Source organism: Salvelinus namaycush, chromosome 22, assembly GCF_016432855.1.
Source record: "Salvelinus namaycush isolate Seneca chromosome 22, SaNama_1.0, whole genome shotgun sequence".
In the NCBI taxonomy this organism is placed as follows: Eukaryota; Metazoa; Chordata; class Actinopteri; order Salmoniformes; family Salmonidae; genus Salvelinus; species Salvelinus namaycush.
In genome coordinates this window covers 7,151,113-7,179,030 of record NC_052328.1, presented here as the reverse complement: position 1 = coordinate 7,179,030, position 27,918 = coordinate 7,151,113, and the positions used below count along the sequence as shown (strand labels likewise).

General features: G+C 41.3%; 1 pseudogene; it reads left to right on the top strand.

Annotated features, from left to right (window-relative positions):
- LOC120017373 lies at positions 1–27,886 on the top strand (annotated as a pseudogene).
- Positions 27,887–27,918: the final 32 nt, after the last annotated feature.

The window sequence follows — 27,918 nt, the reverse complement described above, 5'->3', positions numbered from 1 at the left end:
ATGTTGGACCCCAGGTATGCTGTAAGAGCATCCTGTCTGGTGCAGAGAGCAACAAGGCCTATGATGTCATCACTACCGTGTCTTGCCACCTTGGCCTGGATGAGGGCAAGGTTCTTGGCAGTCTGGCGAAGTACACTTCCAAGCAAGGACTTTGGGATGGAGATGCAATATGGCAGTCGTGCCAACATATCTTATCAGCCACCTGGTGGAAGGGACTTTGTGGATCTGAGGCTCTTTCCCCTGTTGCCTCCATCATCCTCCAAATGCCATCAACATCAGCCACCTCAGAGCGCAACTGGTCCTTGTTTAGGAACACACACACACATACACACACCCCCAAAGCACACAACAGGCTGTCCAATACAAGGGTTGAAAATTTGGTGGCCATCTGGGCAAATTTTAGGCTTTTTGAGCCTGATAACAAGCCATCCTCAACAAGGTTGGAAAGTGACAGTGAAGATGAGACCTCAGAGTCTGATGTTCAAGAGGTGGACATTGAGGAGGTCCAGGGAGAAGACATGGAAGCCTGAGAGGAAGACAACCAAAGCTTTAGTTTCTAGACTATCGTTTTACAGATGTATGTGGAATACCTTTTTGGGAGATGCGATGGATCATTGGGGATCATTCAATATTCCCTTTCTTTTGTTGTTCAGTGAAATCACCACATGTGAAAAGTCAACTAATTTAATTAAAGTTCAATTCGTAACTAAATTGTTTTTTAAATTATTTCTATTGGAAGGACTTAATCATTTGCAATCACGTCTACTTATGATAAGGTAAAAGGTATATGTTTGTCTCCATATGATAAATATATCCAATGCAAAAAACATCTACATTTAAATGGTATTAATTTGCATATATTTCCTATAATTCCCATATATTCTCGGCAAGTCTAGGTCCAAGACGCTTCTGAACAGCTTCTACCCCCAAGCCATTAGACTCCTGAACATCTAATCAAATAGCTACCCAGACTATTTGCATTGCCCCCCTCTTCTACGCTGCTGCTACTCTGTCATCTATGCATAGTCACATTAATAACTCTACCTACATGTACATATTACCTCAATTACCGTGACATGGTACCCCTGTATATAGCCCCGCTATTGTTATTTACTACTGCTCTTTTATTCTTCTCTCTTACTTTTCCATTTTCTTTAAACTGCATTGTTGGTTAAGGGCTTGTAAGTAAGCATTTCACTGTAAGGTACACCTGTTGTATTCGGCACATGTGACAAATAAAATTAAAAACACGTCTAAAAACACGTTTTCACTTTGTCATTATAAGGTATTGTGTGTAAATGGGTGAGAAATGTACCAATTTTGAATTCAGGCTGTGTTATCTAGTGGAAACCCGGCTGACGTCCGACCGCATCCCCTGCCACACCCACCACCGAAGCCCCTTTTTGATCCAGAAAAAAAAACCTGCGCACACACAGGCCTGAACAATACACAGAGCTACAAAGACCACATGGTGTAAGCAATGGTTCCGTTTTAAGACCTACTTTTCTGGGCTCCGGCCCAGGTAACAGGATATGGTGGATTTGCGACAGAGAAGTTTTGAGTCTGCCAGCCGTTCATCCTACCCGTAATTCCAGTTTAGGATTAGATTAACCCAATTAACCCCCACCCCACCCAAACAACCACCCCCAAGTGACACCGCTACCATGACATCACATTTAATCTCTGAAATTGGATGGTGGGAAGTACCATTCCGGCCATTTGAAAATAAAATCTGAATTAAAACAGTCCAATTGAAAGGGGACTCAGTAAAGGGATCATGTGGAAACAAAGCACTTCAGGCCTAGTTGACATTTATAATCTCTTGAGCAATGTTCCCTCTAAACTGCGTGTGTGCGCAGCCGTACAGCTCCCTAAGGAAGAAAATCAGCCCACGCAGAGAAGCACAAGATTCCACTTCACACAACTGTGGGAATTTCTAATATTAGCCACTTTCAAAGCAACATATTGACACAAAACTAAATATGAAAGAGTTCGTAGGCAAAACTAACTACGCAAGAGACCTGGGGTAGGATTCTGTTGTATTGACAGGCACGACTCAGCCTGTACTCGATAGACCGGTGCAGCATAACCAATCAGAGCTGCAGCATCCCTATATGCAAATAGACTTTTGCCATTCCTTTGACCTGGACTGTGTTTACCGCATGAGTAGATGCGCTTGTTTTGGGATCGAAGCGAGAGAACATTTGTCATATTCTTTGCTAGTAAGTGAGTTATTAGTCCAGTTATTGTTCATTTCTAGTCAGCAATGGGGGAGTGGTTGCTTCCTACAAGAGCACAAAACCTGTGCATTTCGAGCCTTTGAAAAGAGAGTCAGGTAAAGAGCATTTGTTTCTGTCTTAAAAAGGGGCATTGTTGTATTTTGAGGCAGGCTTGAATAAGCTAAGTAGCCAATAGGCAGAGGGTAGGATAATGTCTGATTCTCTAATGATGGTATGGAAATAATAATTAACTTTATTTTCTTAAGTGGTTTCCTGCATCAAACACATTTCCAGTCACCACCTTGTCTGAAGGACAAGGGAATAAACAGGTTAATGTGAAGCCCTGCATTTTTTTCAAAAACTCTCACGGAATTTAAGCCTACATTTTACACCACACATTGGCTGCTACTGTAGGCTGAATGATATAAAATTTTAACATGGAAATAGCCGTTCTGTGATGCATTTTCTCCATTGTTTTTAATGGTAGGCCACTCAGATAGGCCTACATTATGATCAAACACCCACAGTAGCCTAATTGGCCACTGTTTTAACTGTAACTTAAAGCGTGTACAGCCTCAGTATAAACAATAAACCTGCGCCAGAAGTTGCACAGAATTTTCACAACGTTCAAGTTTGCGCTCAGCAGACCTGAAATTTGCTCAAGTCACCCAATCCCAAATCAACCCCCCTACACCCTACGCACTTGTGGAGATCTGCGATAATTTGATCTAAGCAATATGGTAAAACTTCCACCTAGCCTATTAGAGGGCAAATTGGAACTATTGCCAAATTGCTTACACCTGTGAAATCATTACAGATCTCCACAAGTGCATAGGACATTGGGCAGGGCTCGCCAACCCGGTTCCTGGAGAGTTACCGTCCTGTAGGTTCACTCCAACACTAATACTTAACTAGTTGATGAGCTGAATAAGGTTAGTTACAACTGGGGATGGAGCAAAAACCTACAGGATGGTAGCTCTCCAGGAACAGGTTTGGAGAGCCCTAGTGTAGGGTCTAGGCCAGGATTGCCCAATAGCAATTACATTCAGCTGTGGCCCCAAAGTTTAGCAAAAAAATATAAAAACAAATCTATACAATTTTCAACTGTTTTTGTCAAATACTATCTGTTTGGGATTCCTGCGGTGAATTTGCTGTGTACAAATGATAAATAACTATGTTCCGGCACACCGACCATCTGCTCAAGAAAAAAATTATAATAATCGGCCCACAGCTGAATGTAATTGGGGACCCCTGTAGATTTGGGATTGGGCCACAAACTGCTAGGACTACTGCTTTAAATATATAATTATGACACGTCATTTTATAGCAACTGTACTCTCGCTCTTCTGCATTCCAATCAAGGGATATGAGAAGGGCGGAACACAATCGTGAGAGCGACACGGCCCATAATGACAGCTTTGAAAGAATGGAGTTAGCTACATTGTTGGAATCCTATCCAGACGTTCTGAACGTTCTGTCGAGCACATTGTTGCGCATTTTCACCGCAACCTTCCATGAACATACCTCTGTCACTCACTGTCCATTCTCCCCCATTTGTTATAAACCATCTGCCAGTGCAGTGGCAATTGTCAAGCTCTGTCATGATTCAATGTTCTATGTTTATGACACGACGGACAAAATGCTGTTTTAAGATAGCTAAACAATATGATTGAATAGGAGTCATATACATTTAAGTTTTTCCTCAACCCTGCCGTCAAAGATCATCAGTTGAAAGGACCACTGGAAATTGACCGGTGTCGTGAGCTACCAGCAGCAATCTTGAAGAGAGAGTAGCGCTGTATGCTGCTAGTTACCATGCACAAAGTAATACATTCCATTTATATACTCACTTAAGATTGCATGTCACCCGTGAGAAATGTGTTCTCTGGCCATGATACCAAGGTGAAAAAGGTTTAATTCATCCGGAAGCTAACAATTGAACGGAGACAATGTTCTCTGTCGCGGGTTTAGCCCAAAAGCTTCTCCTCTACGTTACAGACTCAGTGCTGAAAAATAGCAATTTTACTTCCGGGAGAGGCTATACGGACCAAAGGTGTGTATATAAATAATTGATATTGACATGGTGCCCTAATTGATGACTTATCTCGCATAGCGACAGTCGAGACGAATAAATTCGGTTGTCAGTCCTCCTGATGAGCCTTCCTAGTTATCCGTCCTGATAAGTTGCTTCGTCGAAACCCGGAGCTGACAAGGTAAAAATCTGTCGTTCTGCTCCTGAACAAGGTAGTTAACCCACTGTTCCCCATTTTTTTTAAATAGCATTTTCGTTTGACATAAGACTAAAATCACCAGGAAATCAACTCAGTTAATTTAGAAAATCTGTAACCAAGTAATCATACGCATAAATACAGGCCTGTGATTTTATCCCAACGTAATCAAGGTTTAGTGTATATATGTTTGGGATTCTTGCGGTCAATTTGCAGTGTACAAATTATTTATCCTGATGAGCCTTTCCCAGCTAACTAGTTTATGCTTGTGGCTAGACACTTCAGCGAGAATTTGAAATTTGTCTGCCAAAGTTGGGACTTGTGAATGTTTTTATCGGAGTAATTGATTTTTTTACAAACATGTAGCTAGACATTAATGTTGTAGTTTTACATTTTGGGTGACACTGCAATAAATGATTAGCCTAAGAGTAGGACCAGATTCAGTAAATCACTTCAGCCTAAAGTAAATTTAAATGCATTTGCCAAAATGATATAATTACTCCTGTCTATACAGAAATAAATTAAATGATTCAAAATTCTTCACCAGAAAGCATGACTTAGCCAGGATCATTAGCTTCTTTTAAAGCTGTGGATTGTTTCAAATTACAAGCGTGTAGGCCTATACGGCCATTTTATTGTTTATTTTGATAAATTCCCCATTACCTGTGACCAGTAGTAAATGTACCGTTAATCGTGTCATTTCGTTACATTAATTTATGTTAATGTATAGATTAATTAGTCCTACAGTCATTTACCGTTCTTATTCTCAGAGTGGAAACTTTTGCAGAGTTCACAACCTGTTACACTTGTGAGAAACAAGCTTTGGTTTATTTCATACCATCATTTACGAATTTTGTCAAATGTTTCATTGCATTTTGGTTGGAGCGCTCCATGTGAGCAATGAGTGTATTTTCTCTGTCGTCTTAATGTTAACGGAACGCTTGCGCCTGAGCACCTATAGAAGTAGACTAACTGGTCTGCTGCGTGCAAATTTAGGGAAGTGCCCATTTGGGGATGTTCAATTTCTGATTGTCTTATCTCAGCACCACTAATAAGCTGCGCTTCTCAGTAATTTTTTTCTTCGCCTCACACAGTAAGTCAACGAAGTCCTTTATTTTTTTTATGATAATAGTTATACATAGTATTTGTAAAATCTTTCCAACACTCTCCCCCTTGATAATAACCAGGCCTTGGTGTGAAAGAGCAAAATGTAATGCTCTGAGGATACCATATATCCAGTGGTAACGTGATAAAATACCTGAACACGTTTCCCTTTGTGCAAAATCAGCTGTGTTTGTCCGGAGCTCACTGGTGCAGGAAACCCAGGGCCCGGAATAGTCTAGTTGATACAATGTTGCACTTCATAGCTCAAATCAAGACAGATTGGAAAGGAGGCAGACAGATGGAGTAGAGCGATGAATGCGTTTATATTTGTCAGCTTTCTGTATTTTTACTTAGTTCACAGTGGAAGTTATCTGCCTACTGCTACATTGGCCAGGGGTCTCCAACAGGTCGACCGCGTAGCTCGTAGCCCACCTATGAGTAACTCGCCAAACAATTGTGAAAGTACATGCAATTTTCACGTGTTCCACCGCAAACTGTCATAAACAAATCTCACAAGTAGACCCTATCAGACACCGCAAGCTCCCAGCTAATATCTAATCATCATTGACATTATCCCACCCCTGGTTTGACACTATTGGCTTAAAAATCCAAACCTAACACAATATCTGCCCATTTCCAACAATATTGCCCCTGTCTGTCTGTGGGGCGCACTTTTGTTAATCACTCCACGTGTAGCCAGTTGATGTGATAACCATCTTGTGAGTTTAAAAAAATACTTTCTCCAAAACCTTCTCAACTAAATGTTAATTGCAAAGTAGGCTTACCTGGCAGAAGTGTATCATGAGTAAGTATATAATTTGTATCTACACTGAACAAAAATATAAACGCAACAATTTCAAAGATTTTACTGACTTACAGTTCATAAGCAATTCAGTCAATTGAAATGAATGAATTAGGCCCTAATCTATGGATTTCACAAGACTGGGAATATATATATGGATCTGTTGGTCACAGATACCTTAAAAAATAGGCCTCATGATCTCGTCACAGTATTTCTGTGCATTCAAATTGCCGTTGATAAAATACAATTGGTTGTTGTCCGTAGCTTTGCCTGCCCATACCAAAACCCCACCGCCACCATGGGGCACTCTGCAGGCAGGTCAAGACCCTGGTGTGGGCGACAAGTTCTTCGGTGGTGCAATTAAAGGGCCAGATGCGCAATTAAAAGGTGAATTGCACTCAATTTTAAATTTGTTAGTTTTCTTCCAGACCTAAAGAAATGTGTCTTAAAACTTCTTACGGCTGAGATCCCATTAACGGGATCGACTTGACAACAGCCAGTGAAAGTGCAGGGCGTCAAATAAAAAAATAAAATCATAATTAAAATTCCTCAAACATACAAGTATTTTACACCATTTTAAAGATAAACTTGTTGTTAATCCCACCACAGTGTCAGATTTCAAAAAGGCTTTATGACGAAAGCACACCATCTGATTGTTAGGTCAGTACCAAGTCACAGAAAAACACAGCCATTTTTCCAGACAAAGAGAGGAGTCACAAAAAGCCGAAATAGAGAAAATGAATCACTAACCTTTGATCTTCATCAGATGACACTCATAGGACTTCATGTTACACAATACATGTATGTTTTGTTCGATAAAGTTCATATTAATATCCAATAATCTTAGTTTAAATTGGCGCTTTATGTTCAGTAATCTTTTGCATCCAAAACATCTGGTGAGTTTGCAGAGAGCCACATCAATTTACAGAAATACTCATAATAAACATTGATAAAAGATACAAGTATTATACATGGAACTTTAGATAAACTTCTCCTTAATGCAACCGCTGTGTCAGATTTCGAAAAAAGCACACCATGCAATAATCTGAGTACGGCGCTCAGACACAAAAACAAGCCATACAGGTACCCGCCATGTTGTGGAGTCAACAGAAGTCAGAAATAGCATTATAAATATTCACTTACATTTGATCTTCATCAGAATGCACTCACAGGAACCCCAGTTCCACAATAAATGTTTGTTCGATAAAGTCCATCATTTATGTACAAATACCTCCTTTTTGTTTGCGCGTTTAGTTCAAAAATCCAAATTCATGATGCGCAGGCCAGACAAAGTCAAAAAATTCCATTACAGTTCGTAGAAACATGTCAAACGATGTCTAGAATCAATCTTTAGGATGTTTTTAACATAAATCTTCAATAATGTTTCAACCGGAGAATTCCTTTGTCTTTAGAAATGAAAAGGAACGCAGCTACCTCTCACGGGGGTGCGCCTGAGTGAGCTCATGGCACTCTGCCAGACACCTGGTTGAAACAGCTCTCATTCCCTCATCCTTCACAGTAGAAGCCTGAAACAAGGTTCTCAAGACTGTTGACATCTAGTGGAAGCCTTAGGAAGTGACCCCATAGACACTGTATATTGGATAGACAAACCTCAGATTTCCCACTTTCTGGTTGGATTTTTTCTCAGGTTTTTGCCTGCCATATGAGTTCTGTTATACTCACAGACATCGTTCAAACAGTTTTAGAAACTTCAGAGTGTTTTCTATCAAAATCTACTAATAATATGCATATCTTAGCTTCTGGGCCTGAGTAGCAGGCAGTTTACTCTGGGCACCTTATTCATCCAAGCTACTCAATACTGTCCCCAGCCATAAGCAGTTAAGTATTGATATCGGCTCAGAACATCAAATGTTGTTGTTTCTCTATGAACAATTGTAATTTTAAGAGTGAAAAATAAAACTGTTTTTGGGGGAAAAAACATACAGATTTTATTAACCATTATTTTACCAGGTATATTGACAGAACACAGTGCACTACTTCCTTGTACATTAAGGACCTGGGGAAGAGTTGCAGGGGAGAGGAGGAGAATGTGCCTATTTGAAAGCTAGAAAAAAAATGAGTAGCTCAGGACATGTTTCATTTTTTTAAAGTAGCTCTCATACTAGAATTGGTTGGAGGCCCCTGGCATAGGCTCTCTTCATTCCATGCGCTCATTTCTTTAGCCGCCAATGGCTAACTGGGAATCAGTGTGTACATATATGGCAGAGGCTGGTGCTCTGGCATTAGTGGACTTTTAGATTTTATCATTTTAATTCCGATTTAATATTGTTAACCACGTGACAATGATTTTGAGAAACTAAAACGTTATTCGATTTTGAGAAACTAAAACATTATTAAAATGAAGCTCTTCCATGAAAATGCACACATGAAAATCATAACTGACACGCAGATCGGTAGAAATTGAAGGATAAATTGTAAGCTTCCCCAAACTTGAAACTCATGTTCAGCCTTGGAATAGATTATTGTGAACAGAGCACACATTTCTTTATATCATAGGCAAAATTGCCAGAGGGGATGAGTGGGACATGTCCATGTAGAATTGTTTTTTTTGGTCAGGGGCACCCCATATAGCATATGAACACATCATAAGCAATGGCAAAATGTGTAGAATTGTAGGACATTTGCTTCAACAGTTGACTTTGGGCACAAACAAAGGTCCAACTCCTCCTCTTTCTCAATTTTCAAGCAGAAATGGGCTGTGCATTTGGTGGTTTCTTGTTATCATTTGGTCATGCGACTGACATAGCTAGTTTGTTAGCTAAGCTAGCCAGTAACTCCTCCAGTATGTGTTGACATCATTTTTCAAGATTTGTTTTTGGACGGAAGCTGTAGCGATCGGTAAGAAATGGCACTTCTATAGCCAAATATCTTCTTAATATATATATATTTTTTGCATTAAATTACCTGGTATGATGGTACATTGATTAATTATACAGTTTAAAGAGGTTATTTGAGTTTTTGCCCAAAGTCAACCTTTAAATTAACTATCCAGTGTTTCCAGATTTCTATGAAATATCACTTAAAATGAATTACATTGAGTGGACTGATTGGATGGGGCTGGCTCCCCAGTGGGTCAGGCCTGGCTCCCAAGTGGGTGGGCCTATTCCCTCCTAGGCCCACACCTGACTGCGTCCCTGCCTAGTCATGTGAAATCTGTAGATTAGGGCCTAATTAATTTATTTCAATTGACTGATTTTGTTATGAACTGTTACTCAGGAAAATCTTAGAAATTGTTGCGTTTATATTTTTGTTCAGTATACATTGAGGTTTTTCTATGCATCAGCAGGACAGAACGGCAGAGTCCGGTAAGATCAGGGGGGTGGTGTTTGTCTCTTTATCTCTAATATTAAGGAATTATTGAGGTTCTGCTCACCTGAGTTAGAATACCTCATGATAAACTGTAGACCAGTGGTCACCAACCTTTTCTGAGTAAAGATCAATTTTGCAGTCAAAAAGCAAGCTGAGATCTACTGCTCTGATTTTGTTTTTTTAAAACGTGACTTAAATGTAATATTAACCTAATAAAATGTTTATTCACAAATACAAGTGAAATACTTGCACAGTGGAACCCTGATCACCTGCCAACGTGGCTAGTGAAATTGAGACTTTACCCGCCAATTCCAAAATCTACCCGCATTTGGGGGTGGCAGGTGTAAATTTTAGGCCCTGGATCAGTTGGTGTAGCACTTGCAAGGCACAGCTGAAATATAAATTGAAATAATTTACACTTAAGTGTATGTGAACTTCAGACATCAACTGTGTATATAGGAAGGTAGCGGAAGGACGAGCTTAAAAACAAACCAAATAAAACTGTTGTAAAATAGACTGTGTCCATAAAATGTATATAGTATGCATAAGCTGGAAAGACGGGCCTAAGCGTTGTTCACTAGTTTGCTCCAATTGGGGGAGGGGTGGTATGGTTGGAAAGTAATAAAATAAATATATATATTTTTAAAGATATGTACAGTTGAAGTCGGAAGTTTACATACACTTAAGTTGGAGTCATTAAAACTCGTTTTTCAACCACTCCACAAATTACTTGACATTAACACACTATAGTTTTGGCAAGTCGGTTAGGACATCTACTTTTTATGACACAAGTCATTTTTTCCAACAGTTGTTTACAGACAGATTATTTCACTTATAATTCACTCTATCACAATTACAGTCAGTCAGAAGTTTACATACACAAAGTTGACTGTGCCTTTAAACAGCTTGGAAAATTCCAGAAAATGTTATGGCTTTAAAAGCTTCTGATAGGCTAATTGACATCATTTGAGTCAATTGGAGGTGTACCTGTGGATGTATTTCAAGGCCTACCTTCAAACTCAGTGCCTCTTTGCTCATGGGAAAATCAAAAGAAATCAGCCAAGACCTCAGAAAATTGTAGACCTCCACAAGTCTGGTTCATCCTTGGGAGCAATTTCCAAGCACCTGAAGGTACCATATTGATCTGTACAAACGATAGTACGCAAGTATAAACACCATGGGACCACGCAGCCGTCATACCGCTCAGGAAGAAGATGCGTTCTGTCTCCTAGAGATGAACATACTTTGGTGCGAAAAGTGCAAATCAATCCCAGAAAAACAGCAAAGGACCTTGTGAAGATGCTGGAGGAAACAGGTATAAAAATATCTATATCCACAGTAAAACGAGTCCTATATCGACATAACCTGAAAGGCCGCTCAGCAAGAAAGAAGCCACTGCTCCAAAACCGGCATAGAAAAGCCAGACTACGGTTTGCAACTGCACATGGGGACAAAGATCGTACTTTTTGGAGAAATGTCCTGTGGTCTGATGAAACAAAAATATAACTGTTTGGCCATAATGACTATCGTTATGTTTGAAGGAAAAAGGGGGATGTTTGCAAGCCTCTGAACACCATCCCAACCGTGAAGCATGGGGGGTGGCAGCATTATGTTGTGGGGGTGCTTTGCTGCAGGAGGGACTGGTGCACTTCACAAAATAGATGGCATCATGAGAAGTACAATTATGTGGATATATTGAAGCAACATCTCAAGACATCAGTCAGGAAGTTAAAGCTTTGTCTCAAATGGATCTTCCAAATGGACAATGACCCTAAGCATACTTCCAAAGTTGTGGCAAAACGGCTTAAAGACAACAAAGTCAAGGTATTGGAGTTGCCATCACAAAGCCCTGACCTCAATAATATAGAACATTTTGTGGGCAGAACTGAAAAAGCGCGTGCGAGCAAGGAGGCCAACAAACCCGACTCAGTTACACCAGCTCTGTCAGGAGGAATTGGCCAAAATTCACCCAACTTATTGTGGGAAGCTTGTGGAAGGCTACCTGAAATGTTTGACCCAAGTTAAACAATTTAAAGCCAATGCTCCCAAATACTAATTGAGTGTATGTAAATTCCTGACCCACTGGGAATGTGATGAAAGAAATAAAAGCTGAAATAATCATTCTCTCTACTATTATTCTGACATTTCTTATTCTTAAAATAAAGTGGTGATCCCAACTGACCTAAGACAGGGACTTTTTACAAGGATTAAATGTCAGGAATTGTGACAAACTCTTGCCACTAGGGGGGTGCCATTTCGACATAGCACAAATTCGTATCCAAATTAAACTGCCTCGTACTCAATTCTTGCTCGTACAATATGCATATTATTATTACTATTGGATAGAAAACACTCTCTAGTTTCTAAAACCGTTTGAATTATGTCTGTGGGTGAAACAGAACTCTTTCTGCAGCGAAATCCATGACAGGAACTGCGAAGGTCTGAAAACGAAGCTCTGTTCTCAGATCAGTTTAAAGCTCTGTATGTATCCTATGGGTCGACATGAACTGCACCCGCCTTCCCCTGGATGTCAGTAACCAATGAGAAGTGGAATGGAGTGTCTACGTAGTTCTCAGAGTTTATAAAAGGCCAAGGAACGAGGGGAGCTCTCTTTTCGACGTTCGTCTTTACGCAAAGCAGGACCTCAGGATGGCATTTTGAAACGCTCAGTTATCGACCTTAGATATATCCGTCTGTAATTTAATTCGATATGGGTGTTAGAAACATCATAACGAAGTTATTTTAAACCGAGTTATATCAGTTTATGCGAGTATATTGCTATTTTCGGAATTTCCTTAGTATTGAGTTTTGAGGATTTGGGCATGTTGAAGCCACATAGCTATTGGTAGCTGCTAATTCCGAAGTTGAAGACGACGTTTTACAACCAAGCAACGATTCTTTTGGACAAAGGACCACTTGGCCAAGATTCTGATGGAAGCTCGTCCAAAAGTAAGAGCTATTTATGATGTTATTCTGTATTTATGTGGAAAAATGTAAACGGATTTGTCCGCCATTATTGCGGCACTAGTCTGGCTGTAACGCACACTGTATGTCTAGTAACGTTAATTTTAAAAATCTAACTCAGCGGTTGCATTAATAACTAATGCATCTTTCATTTGATGTCCAACCTGTATTTTTTAGTCAAGTTTACGATTATTTATTGATTAGATTAGGTGCCTTTCCAAGATGGCGCCGGCCAGAATGCATGACCTGTTGCCACTGATCACATTGTATAACCACGATTTGTGCTGCTAAATATGCGCATTTTCGAACAAAACCTATATGGATTGTGTAATATGATGTTACAGGACTGTCATCTGAAGAATTCTGAGAAGGTTAGTGAAAAATTAATTTATTTTGGTGGTGAATACGTTATCGCTATGTTTGGCTGGAATCAATGCTGTTGTCTGGTTTGCTATTGTGGTAAGCTAATATAACGATATATTGTGTTTTCGCTGTAAAACACTTAGAAAATCTGAAATATTGTCTTGATTCACAAGATCTGTGTCTTTCAATTGCTGTACGCTGTGTATTTTTAAGAAATGTTTTATGATGAGTAATTAGCTAATACACGATGGTCTCTGTAGTTATTCTAGTCATTTTAGTGAGAGTTGTGATGGGGGCTGCAATTGTAAACTATGATTTATACCTGAAATATGCACATTTTTCTAACAAAACCTATGCTATACAATAAATATGTTATCAGACTGTCATCTGATGAGGTTGTTTCTTGGTTAGTGGCTATTTATATCTTTATTTGGTCGAATTTGTGATAGCTACTGATGCAGTAAGAAAATGGTGGAGTATGGGAGTGGTGTCTTTTGCTAACGTGGTTAGCTAATAGATTTACATATTTTGTCTTCCCTGTAAAACATTTTAAAAATCAGAAATGATGGCTTTATTCACAAGATGTGTATCTTTCATTTGGTGTCTTGGACTTGTGATTTCATGAACATTTTATTATATGATATCCCTGTGGCTTTAGGCTAGGCTATGCTAGTCAGCTTTTGTGATGGGGGGGATCCCGGATCCGGGTTTGGGAGGTGTTAGAGGTTAATGTATTTGGCTAAGGTGTATGTAAACTTCTGACTTCAACTGTACAATTATTGCATAAACTGTAGTCTTTCAAATTTGTGCTTGACTTAGTGTTGTTGTTTGTCTATTGCTGTTTTTGTGTAACATACTTTCAGATCACTGAAACCCCACCTGACGTGGTGGAAGTTGTCGAACCAGAGCAGAATGCCTTCGAGGACCACCTTCAGGCACGGACTGAGAAGGATGTGGAGATTTTTGACCAGGTAAAAATAGTCTGCTGTTCATTTATTTTCTGGCCCTCTCCAAGAGATATGTCAGAAATGTATTTGTAATATGAGATATAATTGCATTTAGTCCTGTTATCAATCGATGTGAGACTGAACATCGACAAGGTGCAGGAGTAACAGAAAGAGAGCTACCGGGGGAGAATCAAGAAGGGGACCAAGTACTTCGACATCCAGGCAAATTACTTGGTTTGGAAGAAGGTCGAAAGGAAGGCGGGACTTGGGTAAACCTTGCTGCTTTTTAGCTCCTAGCTGGAGTCACCATCCGTTAAGGTGAATATAAAACATCTCAGATAATAACTATTTTCATTTGCACACAAAATAACCTGAAGATAATTTTAGTTTCCCTATCACTGATATTTTTCTCTTTGTCTTCCTAGGGTTACCTCGGTGGACGCTAACAATCTTCTCCAGTTGGACGGTCGACCACTGAAAGCCCTGATGCCCTGCACTTCAGTGAAGCCCATTAGACAACGTATGTTAAGCTTTGGTTGACATTTGAGAAAGCAAGAAATTGTAGTTATGCTGAATGTACCTCTTCAAATTACTTTAGGACCACCGACTCCAAGCCCCCCAGGAGGCATCCCATCCACCAGAGCCAGTGAGTTCAGATCAGTCTGGTTCTCTGTGCTCTGAGTCGGAAGGGGACCAGCCTGATGTCCTTCATTACCTACCTGTTTATCTATTAGAATCTTTAATATTGCCAGGTTGGTTTTCACAGCTGTTTCACAAGATGTTAGTTGTAAGGTATCCCTTGATTGCATTTATTAGTTCCACATTACTCATTGTTGTATCCTAGGACCTACAATGGATACATATATAGTCAACCACAAGGGTGTACTAATGAGCTATGCGAGATAGAAAAACATGTATCATAATAGAGGACTACTGAAATTTATATTATTTCAGTGTAGATGAGGGAAGGGCATGTTAAAATATATACATGACAGCCAGACAAGCCAGTGTATGAATCAAATGGATTTGCAAATGAATGGAGGGGAAATTAGCTGATTTTTGTGATCTGTAAGGTGATCTGTAAGGTAAGTAACATTTAATGTGTCAAGCAGATTAGTTAGAAACTCTGAAGCTCTCAACCTCAACACTAGATGAGAAGAGTTCCTCTGTCCAGTTTCTGTGTTCTTTTGCCCATTTTAATCTTTTCTTTTAATGGCCAGTCTGAGATATGGCTTTTTCTTTGCAACTCTGCCTTGAAAGCCAGCATCCCGGAGTCGCGATTCAAATGTCTACTCCGATCCCTACAGGCATTGGGGTCATGTCTAGATGGGATGGGATGGGATGGGATCCCAGCTTTTGTCAAATTTGCCTAAAAGTTGGAAGCACAGAATTGGCTAGAATATCATATGTTGTAGAGTTAAGATTTCCCTTCACTGGAACTAAGGGGCCTAGCCTGAACCATAAAACAGCCTCAGACCATTATTCCTCCACTACCAAACTTTACAGTTGGCACTATACATTCGGGCAGGTAGCGTTCTCCTGGCATCCTCCAAACCCAGATTCGTCCATCGTGAAACGTGATTCATCCCTCCAGAGAACACATTTCCACTGCTACAGAGTCCAATGGCGGCGAGCTTTACACCACTCCAGCCGAAGCTTGGCATTGCGCATGGTGATCTTAGGCTTGAATGCTGCTGCTCGGCCATGGAAACCCATTTCATGAAGCTCCCGACAAACAGTTCTTGTGCTGACATTGCTTCCAGAGGCCGTTTGGAACTCGGTAGTGAGTGTTGCAACCGAGGACAGACTATTTTTACACGCCACACGCTTATGCACTCACCAGTTCTGTTCTGTGAGCTTGTGTGGCCTGCCACTTCACGGCTGAGCCGTTGTTGCTCCTAGACGCTTCCACCGGGGCAGCTCTAGCAGGGCAGAAATTTGATGAACTTTTTGGTATTTGGTATTTTATTATGATCCCCATTAGCTGTTGCAAAAGCAGCAGCTACTCTTCCTGGGGTCCACACAAAACATGAAACATAATATGGAATGACATAATACAGAACATCGATAGACAAGAATAGCTCAAGGACAGAACTACATAAAAAAAAAATAAAGGTACACAGAGCCTACATATCAGTGCATACACACAAACTATCTAGGTCAAATAGGGGAGAGGCATTGTAAAGTGAGGTGTTGCTTTATTTGTTTTTTGTAACCAGGTTTGCTGTTTATTTGAGAAATATGAAATGGAAGGATAAGGGAATGCAATAAGGGCTCAATATAATACTGTACGCTTTCTTTAATTTGTTCTGGATTTGGGGACTGTGAAAAGACCCCTGGTGGCATGTCTGATGGGATAAGTGTGCGTGTCAGAGCTGTGTGTATGTTGACTATGCGAACAATTTGGGATTTTCAACACATTAATATTTATTTAAAAAATAAGTGATGCAGTCAATCTCTCATCAACTCTTAGCCAATAGAGACTGGCATGTATAGTATTTATATCAGCCCTCTGATTACAATTAAGAGCAAAACTTGCCTCTGTTCTGAGCCAGCTGCAGCTTAACTAGGTCTTTCCTTGCAGCACTGGACCACACGACTGGACAATAATCAAGATTAGACAAAACTAGAGCCTGCAGAACTTGCTTTTTGGAGTGTGGTGTCAAAAAAGCAGAGCATCTCCTTATTACGGCCAGACCTCTCCACATCTTTACATCCATTGAATCTAAATTGAGCAAAAAAATAAATGTCCTCTCGCTGTCAACTGCGTTCATTTTCAGCAAACTTAACATGTGTAAATATTTGTATGAACATAGCAAGATTCAACAACTGAGACATAAACTGAACAAGTTCCACAGACATGTGACTAACAGAAATTGAATAATGTGTCCCTGAACAAAGGGGGGGTCAAAATCAAAAGTAACAGTCGGTATCTGGTGTGGCCACCAGCTGCATTAAGTACTGCAGTGCATCTCCTCCTCATGGACTGCAGCAAATTTGCCAGTTCTTGCTGTGAGATGTTACCCCACTCTTCCACCAAGGCACCTGCAAGTTCCCAGACATTTCTGGGGGGAATGGCCCTAGCCCTCACCCTCCGATCCAACATGAGGGAGGAGGATGTCTTCCCTGTAACGCGCAGCGTTGGGATTGCCTGCAATGAACAAGCATGTTTTCATAACTGTGACCTTAATTGCCTACCGTCTGTAAGCTGTTAGTGTGTTAACATGCACCTGAGGAACGGTTGTTCATTAATTGTTTATGGTTCATTGAACAAGCATGGGAAACAGTGTTTAAACCCTTTACAATGAAGATCTGTGAAGTTATTTGGATTTTTACTAATTATCTTTGTAAGACAGGGTCCTGAAAAAGGGACGTTTCTTTTTTTGCTGAGTTTATATGTTTTCAACATGACAGTTTACAATCTAAGGTAACACCAAGTAATTTAGTCTCCTCGACTTGTTCAACAGCCACACCATTCATTACCGGATTCAGCTGAGGTCGATAACTTGTATCAAATACAATGCTCTTAGTTTTAGAGATGTTCAGGACCAGTTTATTACTGGCCACCCATTCCAAAACAGACTGCAACTCTTTGTTAAGGGTTTCAGTGACTTCATTGGCTGTGGTTGCTAATGTGGATATGGTTGAATCATCAGCATAAATGGATGGACACACATGCTGTGTTTAATGCCAGTGGCAGGTCATTGGTAAAAATAGAAAAGAGTAGTGGGCCTAGAGAGCTGCCCTGCGGTACACCATACTTTACATGTTTGACATTAGAGAAACTTCCATTAAAGAAAACCCGTTGAGTTCTATTAGATAGATAGCTCTGAATCCACGATATGGCAGAGGTTGAAAATCCATAACATATACACTCCGTTCAAAAGTTTGGGGTCACATAGAAATGTCCTTGTTTTTGAAAGAAAAGCAATTTTTTTGTCCATTAAAATAACATAAAATTGATCAGAAATACAGTGTAGACATTGTTAATGTTGTAAATTACTATTGTAGCTAGAAATGGCTGATTTGTAATGGAATATCTACATAGGTGTACAGAGGCCCATAATCAGCAACCATCACTCCTGTGTTCCAATGGCACGTTGTGTTAGCTAATCCAAGTTTATCACTTTAAAAGGCTGATTGATCATTAGAAAACCCTTTTGCAATCATGTTAGCACAGCTGAAAACTGTTGTGCTGATTAAACTGGCCTTCTTTAGACTAGTTGAGTATCTGGAGCATCAGCATTTGTGGGTTCGATTACAGGCTCAAAATGGCCAGAAACAAAGACCAGAAACGGCAGATCTTGTACAACACTGTGTACTACTCCCTTCACAGAACAATGTAAATTGGCTCTAACCAGAATAGAAAGAGGAGTGGGAGGCCCCGGTGCACAACTGGAATGGGCAAAAATGGGCTCATTCAAGTTGGATGGGTTCCACAGGTGTACAGCAATCTTTAAATCATTGGATTGAGGTCTGGGCTTTGACTAGGCCATTCCAAGACATTTAAATGTTTCCCCTTAAACCACTTTAGTATTGCTTTAGCAGTATGCTTAGGGTCATTGTCCTTCTGGAAGGTGAACCTCCGTCCCAGTCTCAAATCTCTGGAAGATTGAAACAGGTTTCCCTCAATAATTTCCCTGTATTTAGCACCATCCATCATTCGTTCAATTCTGACCAGTTTCCCAGTCCCTGCTGATGAAAAACATCCCCACAGCATGATGCTGCCACCACCATGCTTCACTGTCGGGATGTTGTTCTCGGGGTGATGAGAGGTGTTCGGTTTGCGCCAGACTTAGCGCTTTCCTTGATGGCCAAAAAGCAAAATTTTTGTCTTATCTAGAGTACCTTCTTCCATATGTTTGGGGAGTCTCCCACATGCCTTTTGGCAAACACCAAACGTGTTTGCTTATTTTTTTCTTTAAGCAATGATGTTTTTCTGGCCACTCTTCTGTAAAACCCAGCTCTGTGGAGTGTACGGCTTAAAGTGGCCCTATGGACAGATACTCCAATCTCCACTGTAGAGCTTTGCAGCTCCTTCAGGGTTATCTTTGATCTCTTTGTTGCCTCTGATTAATGCCCTCCCTGCCTGTGTAACGGATGTGAAATGGCTAGCTAGTTAGCGGGTACGCGCTAGTAGCGTTTCAATCAGTTACGTCACTTGCTCTGAAACCTAGATGTAGTGTTGCCCCTTGCTCTGCAAGGGCCGCGGCTTTTGTGGAGCGATGGGTAACGACGCTTCGTGGGTGTCAGTTGTTGATGTGTGCAAAGGGTCCCTGGTTCGCGCCCGGGTCGGGGCGAGGGGACGGTTTAAAGTTATACTGTTACATTGATGCTGTTGACCCGGATCACTGGTTGCTGCGGAAAAGGAGGAGGTTGAAAGGGGGGTGAGTGTAACGGATGTGAAATGGCTAGCTAGTTAGCGGGTACGCGCTAGTAGCGTTTCAATCAGTTACGTCACTTGCTCTGAAACCTAGATGTAGTGTTGCCCCTTGCTCTGCAAGGGCCGCGGCTTTTGTGGAGCGATGGGTAACGACGCTTCGTGGGTGTCAGTTGTTGATGTGTGCAGAGGGTCCCTGGTTCGCGCCCGGGTCGGGGCGAGGGGACGGTTTAAAGTTATACTGTTACATTGATGCTGTTGACCCGGATCACTGGTTGCTGCGGAAAAGGAGGAGGTTGAAAGGGGGGTGAGTGTAACGGATGTGAAATGGCTAGCTAGTTAGCGGGTACGCGCTAGTAGCGTTTCAATCAGTTACGTCACTTGCTCTGAAACCTAGATGTAGTGTTGCCCCTTGCTCTGCAAGGGCCGCGGCTTTTGTGGAGCGATGGGTAACGACGCTTCGTGGGTGTCAGTTGTTAATGTATGCAGAGGGTCCCTGGTTCGCGCCCGTGTCGGGGCGAGGGGACGGTTTAAAGTTATACTGTTACACCTGGTCTGTGAGTTTTGGTGGGCGGCCCTCTCTTGGCAGGTTTGTTGTGGTGCCATATTCTTTCCATTTTTTTAATAATGGATTTAATGGTGCTCCGTGGTATGTTCAAAGTTTCTGATATTTTTTTATAACCCAACCCTGAACTGTATTTCTCCACAACTTTGTCCCTGACCAGTTTGGAGAGTTCCTTGGTCTTCATGGTACTGCTTTCTTGGTGGTACCTCTTGCTTAGTGGTGTTGCAGACTCTGGGGCCTTTCAGAACATGTGTATATAAACTGAGATCATGTGACAAAGCATGTGACACTTAGATTGCACACAGGTGGACTTTATTTAACTAATTATGTGGCTTCTGAAGGTAATTGGTTGCACCAGATCTTATTTAAGGGCTTCATAGCAAAGGGGTTGAATACATATTCATGCACAACTTAACAGTTTTTTTTTCCATTTCACTTCACTAAGTTGGACTATTTTGTGTATGTCCATTACATGAAATCCCCCCCAAAAATCTATTTAAATTACAGGTTGTAATGCAACAAAATAGGAACAACGTCAAGTGGGATGAATACTTTTGCAAGGCACTGTATTCTATTTATTGTGGTGTTGAAGTCAGTATGTTTTGTTTATTGGTTGTGTGGTGCAAAAACCTGTTGGTGAAAAATGTTTTTTATTTTTATTATTATTTTAATTTTACACCACACAACCAATAAACAAAACATGACGACTTCAACAACACATCGTATTTACAATGACGGCCTACCCAGATGACGCTGGGCCAATTGTGTGCCACCCAATCACGGCCGGATGTGATTCAGCTTAGATTCAAACCAAGGACTGTAAGGACACCTCTTGCACTGAAATACAGTGCCTTAGACCACTGCGCCACTCGGGAGCCCTAAGAGCAGTTCCCTGGCAGGAAATCGAACCCCGGCCGCGGCGGTGGGAGCACCGAATCCTAACCACTAGACTAGTGTTGCATATATTTAATATAATTATAAATATGGCATCAAAATGTTGAAAATAAGATTTACCCTAGCTGATCATTATCTGCAACAGGCTCTGATCATGAAGTAATGAAACAGGCAGTGAGAGTGAGCTCGTCTGTGGTGGTTGGTGAACCCTCAATCTTCTTGCTACAGGCATCGACTATGCCACAAACGCGTGCTGAAGTAGCAAAGTCGATATCCAATTTTATAAACACAGGGTCGCCAGTAAATTAAGATCTGTCCCTAAGGAGGTTGTTCAAAAACCTCCAAATAACTCAGAATTTCCATTAATAAATCCTTCCAGGAAAACTTTCTGTGAACCATAGTAAAACGTTCAGAGAACATCCCGACAACCAAAACAGTTACATTCCCAGAACAGGTCAAATTTTCACTTCACTTCCCAGAATGTTTAAAAAAACATTCTGTTTTACCATTCAGGAAACTTCTGGCTTCGTTCCCAGAACTAATGGGAAACCAAAAAAATGCACGTTCCCACAACTTCCAAGGAACCAAATGTGCTAACTGGGTTATTACAGTAACCCTATGAGTGGGGACCAACCAGGGTAGATTATGTAGAATAAGAGAAGTCAAGCATGCTGACATATCGGTATAGCTAGAGTGGAATCCCCTTTTTAGCTTCATCACGGAAATACTGTAACAAAGACGTAGAGAAGGGAGGGAAACACAGTAAGACCCGTGGGAGAGAAAGGGGGATTTCCTAGGAAGAATAACAAACAAGGCAGAACCACCCAGCTGCTTACACCTGAGTAGCTGTCAATATAACATGATGAGGAAGAAGAATCAATGTGGGTTTTCCGATTATCATATGTGTCATGGTTCACTTACCGATAGTTTGTGTACACATTCATCTATATACTGTCTGTCACATTCATCTCTATATGACTGATCTGTTCCACTCGCTGACCCTTGTACACACCACCCCTCAAGTGCCCTGTTTCATCCATGACATCATGGGTTTCAACATGCACATAGTGGAGACAATGTTCTTTTTTAGATAGATTGGTCTAGATCACTGGTTCTCAGGCCTGGTGCTGGGGACCCAAAGGGGTGCTCGTTTTTGCCCTAGCACTACACAGCTGATTCAAATGATCAACTCATCATGAGGCTTGAACATATATGCACGCACCACTTTTCCATGTTAGTTTTTTTTTTAATTTGTGGAAACAAGTAATTTTTTTAATTACACTTCACTAAGTTGGACTATTTTGTGTATGTCCATTACATGAAATCCAAATAAAAATCCATTTAAATTACAGGTTGTAATGCGACAAAATAGGAAAAACACAAAGGGGATGAATACTTTTGCACGGTACTGTACACTATGAAGCATTTCTCACACATTATTTAGATACTGACTGTTAGCACTTGGTGTTGCCCATAACAGCACCCCAAAATAAAAGGCTTTAGATGTGCTAAATGAACCTGCAACCACAACATTTCAATAACACTTGACATAAGATCTTCTCTAAGCATTACAGGGATATGGCTCTGAATATATACAGCAACACCTCCCCTATAAGCATTTCTGTCTCTTCTCTAGATGTTATATCCTTGTATTGCTACTGATGTTTCATCAAATTAATTATCTAAGTGAGTCTCAGAAATGGCTAATATATGAATGTTATCTGATGTTAGCAAGTTATTGATTTCATGAACCTTATTTCTAAGGCTACATACAGTGGGGCAAAAAAGTATTTAGTCAGCCACCAATTGTGCAAGTTCTCCCACTTAAAAAGATGAGAAAGGCCTGTAATTTTCATCATAGGTACACTTCAACTATGACAGACAAAATGAGAAAAAAAAATCCAGAAAATCACATTGTAGGATTTTTAATGAATTTATTTGCAAATTATGGTGGAAAATAAGTATTTGGTCAATAACAAAAGTTTATCTCAATACTTTGTTATATACCCTTTGTTGGCAATGACAGAGGTCAAACGTTTTCTGTAAGTCTTCACAAGGTTTTCACACACTGTTGCTGGTATTTTGGCCCATTCCTCCATGCAGATCTCCTCTAGAGCAGTGATGTTTTGGGGCTGTTGCTGGGCAACACGGACTTTCAACTCCCTCCAAAGATCTTCTATGGGGTTGAGATCTGGAGACTGGCTAGGCCACTCCAGGACCTTAATGCTTCTTAAGAAGCCACTCCTTCGTTGCCCGGGCGGTGTGTTTGTGATCATTGTCATGCTGAAAGACCCAGCCACGTTTCATCTTCAATGCCCTTGCTGATGGAAGGAGGTTTTCACTCAAAATCTCACGATACATGGCCCCATTCATTCTTTCCTTTACACGGATCAGTCGTCCTGGTCCCTTTGCAGAAAAACAGCCCCAAAGCATGATGTTTCCACCCCCATGCTTCACAGTAGGTATGGTGTTCTTTGGATGCAACTCAGCATTCTTTGTCCTCCAAACACGACGAGTTGAGTTTTTCCAAAAAGTTCTATTTTGGTTTCATCTGACCATATGACATTCTCCCAATCTTCTTCTGGATCATCCAAATGCTCTCTAGCAAACTTCAGACGGGCCTGGACATGTACTGGCTTAAGCAGGGGGACACGTCTTGCACTGCAGGATTTGAGTCCCTGGCGGCGTATTGTGTTACTGATGGTAGGCTTTGTTACTTTGGTCCCAGCTCTCTGCAGGGTTCTGGGATTTTTGCTCACCGTTCTTGTGATCATTTTGACCCCACGGGGTGAGATCTTGCGTGGAGCCCCAGATCGAGGGAGATTATCAGTGGTCTTGTATGTCTTCCATTTCCTAATAATTGCTCCCACAGTTGATTTCTTCAAACCAAGCTGCTTACCTATTGCAGATTCAGTCTTCCCAGCCTGGTGCAGGTCTACAATTTTGTTTCTGGTGTCCTTTGACAGCTCTTTGGTCTTGGCCATAGTGGAGTTTGGAGTGTGACTGTTTGAGGTTGTGGACAGGTGTCTTTTATACTGATAACAAGTTCAAACAGGTGCCATTACTCCAGGTAACGAGTGGAGGACAGAGGAGCCTCTTAAAGAAGAAGTTACAGGTCTGTGAGAGCCAGAAATCTTGCTTGTTTGTAGGTGACCAAATACTTATTTTCCACCATAATTTGCAAATAAATTCATTAAAATCCTACAATGTGAGTTTCTGGATTTTCTTTCCTCATTTTGTCTGTCATAGTTGAAGTGTACCTATGATGAAAATTACAGGCCTCTCTCATCTTTTTAAGTGGGAGAACTTGCAGTGGCTGACTAAATACTTTTTTGCCCCACTGTATCTTAATATGGGCTATTTTCAGACCTTTCCTGGGTAGCTTATCAGAGATAGACATATTACTGAAAAGAGCAAACAAAGCAAGAGAAAAAATATATACATTCATCAGTCCATTAATCAGTTTGTGTGTGTGTGCGCTGCGGGGTTGAAGCTACAAACCCATAGGCTTGGCTCTCTCAATTGACTTGTTGGAAAAGTGGCATCCTATGACGGTGCCACGTTGAAAGTCACTGAGCTCTTCAGGATGGCCATTCTACTGCCAATGTTTGTCTATGGAGATTGCATGGCTGTGTGCTAAATTGTATACACCTGTCAGCAATGGGTGTGGCTGAAATAGCCAAATCCACAAATTGAAGGGGTGTCCACAAATGTTTGTATATATAGTGTATCTTGACATGCAATATAATTTGACCACCATCAGTGCATGGTACGATAATAATCCATACAAAGTACAGTCCAGGTGGGACTTATTCTGCAGAACGTACAGATTGGCTCATCAGATATCATTTCCCAAAACCAATCTTATCGGATATTTGGATGAATTTAAGACCTAAATCCTCGCAAAACACATGCCATTCCGGTGCACAAGTGCTATCCATCCTTGGGTTTTTGGCAACAGGCACTTTTCAGAGGGAGCTTGCCGATCTGCATCTCACATCCCTCCATGAGCCAATCATTTGGATACAATCATCAGCAAAACGAACTGTAACATACAATTTCCATACACCAGCGCACAACCGGTCAAGAAAGATTTCTTTGCCATCAATGGGTTCCCAAATATGGACAGAGTAATAGATAGCACCCACATCGCCATTAAAGAACCATCCCAAAACAAGTTAAACTAGAATATGTGAACAGAAAAGGTGATAGGTTACATCAGGGGTGTCAAACTCATTCCACGGAGGGCCTAGTGTCTGCAGGTTTTTGGTTTTTCCTTTCAATAAAGCCCTAGACAACCAGGTGTGGGGAGTTCCTAACTAATTAGTGATGTTAATTCATCAATCAAGTACAAGGGAGGAGCGAAAACCCGCAGACACTCGGCCCCCCGTGGAATGAGTTTGACACCTGTGGGTTACATGGTGCGTAAAAAAAACTCTACTGAATGTGGTGGCAAGGTGCCAGGTGGAACGCACGACTGCATTACAGCAATGTTGGCTTATACGCCTACAGGAGGGAGCTGGTGAGGATGGGTGGCTTATTGGTGAGGATGGATGGCTTATTGGTGAGTGTTGCCTACTCATTTGAAGTATATTTGCCATTGCTGAAGCACCTTGAATTATCTTAATGGTCCTCTCTTTGTAGCTATGTTTTACTGGTCAAACCACAACCAAGTGAGCAAAATAAAATATTTTGGATGTACTCAATCTCTGACACTAGCATCAGTCTCGGGAAATGTATTGTATTTCATGGTACTGCTTTGTATATTCCCCACAGCCATTAAAGGGATGATTTTGACCATATATGATTAATTAGGGGCGTTTCGAAATCCAAATAGCCATGGTCATGCAAGAGCACTGAGTCTGAGAACGATTTCTCAATAGTTATCTCCTACTGGTGTGTGTAAGACGCTCCTAGGATTGTTTGATAAATCACACTTTTTCTATGCATACGAACATTCTAAATTCTGTTCGTAAGTAGTATTTTAGAATAGTTTCTACAGGAATATTGATAAATGAGATACAAAAACCTTTCTGCTGCATTCACATTTATGTCAAGTTTTGTTGATTTCTTGTTAGCTCAGCATCCCTCAACTGATGAACAACACTTTAGCAGGCTGCAGGACATCCATTGCCATTTCTTCCTCATTTGCACTTGCTCCTTCAGCTATTTGCACTGCCTCTGGTGGACAGCCCAGATTCTTGCTACTTCAACCTCCTTCACACTTACAGGGCACTCCTGGAACTCGGGAATGTGGTTCCCACCACAATTGCCGCACTGTGTATCCACCGACTCTTCCACAACAGGTTCATTCCGTCTGCACCTACTTGCCACTTGACCAAACTTTTTACATTTAAGCTTTCACCGCATATGTCAGACTTTTCATCAAATAGCAATATCCCCGATAGGCTTTCCTCTTTCCTTCCATGTATCATACGGTTCAATCGATGTGCATCCGCCACTCCTGGTATGTGGTGCTTTAGATTTTCAGCCTCGATTTTCACAGTGACGGCAGAGATGACACCTTTTACAGGTGCCCTGATCGGAAAAAGCGTTCTACTTCATACTCTTATAACTCCCTGAGACACAATGCACTTTCCTTTTGTTCTTCTGACATACAATGATTCAACACCATACCATTCCTGGTAACTTTGATTAACTCCACTTTTCCCAGGGCATCCTCCACCATCTCCTTGACCGCAAATAGATCTCCCAAAAACACATCCATAAAACATACTCTACATCTTTCTTAACAACTTTAGCCCGTTTTGCTAAAAAAAATTGTATGCTATGTTTATTTTTTCTTCTATTTACCAACTGACTCAAACAGTGCTTCCACTGTCTCTCCTTCCTCCGCCTTGGGCCTCCACGAACAAGTTCACTTCCTCCCACACTCTACTCTCAGCTGCGCGACATACGTCATCCATTTGGGCAACAGGCATGTTCATATAACCTTTCCTTCCAGTCTGCGTGACTCTGACGCGAGTAGTTAACGGGCTTGTTCGGCATTGCAGCTGAAAGTGCAGACGACTGACTGATCTAAAAAATCACCTTGCATCATAAATACCTACCCATTATTATTTGCAGATCAGTCAGTCAGTCAGTCACCATTTACCCACAATGCATTATGGATTTGATGCGCTCTAATATGTCATTAACACGTGGCTGCATGGAGGTTGCTAAAATTATGCTGTGTTCATAACCAAGTGGGAAGTGGGAATTTACCACATACAACTGGGAAAAATCCACTTGAACAGCACTCCAACTGGTAATTATTAGTGGGAAACCCGTCTATCATCCCTGAGCTCCCTGAGTGTACCTATGACCTCCTGGAGCTGCTAGAGAAAGAGTGGGAGACGTTCGGGGGGGAAGAGGGGTCTAGATCTGGGCTATGGTGCTGGACTGCTGGGCCTACTGGCACTAAAGAAAGGCGCAAGTCAGGTCCATTTCCAGGACTATAATAGTACCATTATAAAACAGCTCACGCTGTCTAACGCACTGCTAAACTGTCAGGTGGAAGGACAAGACAATTATAGACAAAGAATAGGAGGAGGACAAGAAAGAAAGGAAGGAAGAGGAAAAGTCAAAGGAGATGAAGAAGAATGAACAGAAAAAATAGGAGGGAGAGGATGGCAGCATATCGCCCAAGAGGCAAGCCCTGGACCCCTCCTAGCACCCAAAGCTGTCCTGCTGCCGTTTCTTCTCAGGCGACTGGACAATGTTCCTAGCGCTGGTCCTCAAGGAAGATCCGTCCCCTAAATATGACGTAATCTGCACCTCGGGAGACCATTTACAACACGGCGTACTACTCAGCTCTTCACAACACCCTCCAGAATGTTGGCCCCGGGGTGAATGGTCTACCTGGCCACCAAGGGCAACTACTTTGGGGTGGGTGCTGCACCTGTTTGAATAGTTTGTGGAGGACAAGGGAGTGTTTGATATGGAGAAACTGTGGGATGTGGGCCAGGGGCTACAGAGACATGTCGTAGCGATGCGCTTCAAAGCAGAGGATTACAGGTTCGAGCCCAGTATCGGGCAGTGGAGGAAGCTAAGCTGTTCGCAGTACACTGATTTAGAGCTAGGACGATAAACCGAAAGTAATTGACACAGACCATAGTCATG